Raw genomic sequence first — 1,656 nt, forward strand, 5'->3', positions numbered from 1 at the left:
TAAAAAATACAAAAAACTAGCCAGGCGAGGTGGCGGGTGCCTGTAGTCCCAGCTACTCGGGAGGCTGAGGCAGGAGAATGGCCTAGACCCGGGAGGCGGAGCTTGCAGTGAGCTGAGATCCGGCCACTGCACGCCAGCCTGGGCGACAGAGCGAGACTCCTTCTCAAAAAAAAGAAAAAAAAAAAAAAGAAAACCGTTGTTTTCTATATGAGATTCCCATACTTTATGAAGAGATTATCAATGAGGAAGACATTTATCTCTATTTTATATAATTTTTAACATTATTTTCCTTTCAAAATAATTTTGGTAATTCTATTTTAATATTTGCCAAATAACAAAAAAGTTCTTTTTTTTTTTCTTTTTGAGACACAGTCTTACTTTGTCGCCTAGAATGAAGTGCAGTGGCACGATCTCAGGTCACTACAACCTCTGCCTCCCGGTTCAAGCAATTCTTGTGCCTCAGCCTCCCCAGTAGCTGAGATTACAGGCGCATGCCACCACGCCTGGCTAATTTTTGCGTTTTTAGTAGAGACTGGGTTTCACCATGTTAGCCAGGCTGGTCTTGAACTCCTGACCTCAAATGATCCGTCTGCCTCGGCCTCCCAAAGTGCTGGGATTACAGGCATGAGACATGGTGCTCAGCCACCACAAAAAAGTTCTATGATACGGGATTCTAGCTCAGTGTTTCTATTGAAATAATTCAATGTACAAATCTGTTCCCCTGAACTTTGGGCAGGGTTCATACATTTAAGAGTTCATTGCAATTACTCAGTTACTGCCCCTAGAGTCATAAAATACTCTTTTTTTTTTTTTCCATGAAACGGAGTCTTGCTCTGTCACCCAGACTGGAGTACAGTGATGCAACCTCAGCTCACTGGAACCTCTGCCTCCTGGGTTGAAGCAATTCTGCCTCAGCCTCCCAAGAAACTGGGATTACAGGTGCCCACCACCACACCCAGCTAATTTTTGTATTTTTAGTGGAGACAGGGTTTCACCATGTTGGCCACACTAGTCTTGAACTCCTGACCTCAGGTGATCCGCCCACCTCCGCCTCCCACAGTGCTGAGATTACAGGCATGAGCCACCGTGCCCGGCCTCACAAAGCATTCTGAACACCCTTAAAAACGATGTCTGAGCAAAATATTCTGTAATCTATCATGTCAAAATCAGATCCACCAACAACAGATGGTCTAGGACAGTATTTGTGATTTTACCTGTATCATACTTGGAATGGCAGCTCCTACCAACCCCAGCCTGCCCTGTGCTTTGTCTGGGTACAAATGAGCTATAACTTTGTGGACAGAACACTGAGCCTTCTGCAGCCCCATTGAGGTCCCAAGCATCTATGAGCCTTCTGCAGCCCCATTGAGGTCCCAAGCATCTATCTACTGTGATTGTTTTGTTCATTGCAACTGCCAAGTTTCCCAGATTCAAGGACACCCTGAGGGCTCATTAAGAGCACCATCAGGGATGCCACTTTACTTTTTGCCTAGTTGTTTTTTCAGGGTTTTAAATGTCCCTCTTTATACTTTTTTTTTTTCACTCTAATGAGTGAAAGGATGTACGATTATCAGATATAGATCCTGCCTCAGCCTCCCGAGTAGCTGGGACTACAGGCGCCCGCCATCTCGCCCGGCTAGTTTTTGTATTTTTTAG

The sequence above is a fragment of the Colobus angolensis genome, unplaced genomic scaffold, assembly GCF_000951035.1.
Source record: "Colobus angolensis palliatus isolate OR3802 unplaced genomic scaffold, Cang.pa_1.0 Scaffold194, whole genome shotgun sequence".
Classification (NCBI taxonomy): domain Eukaryota; kingdom Metazoa; phylum Chordata; class Mammalia; order Primates; family Cercopithecidae; genus Colobus; species Colobus angolensis.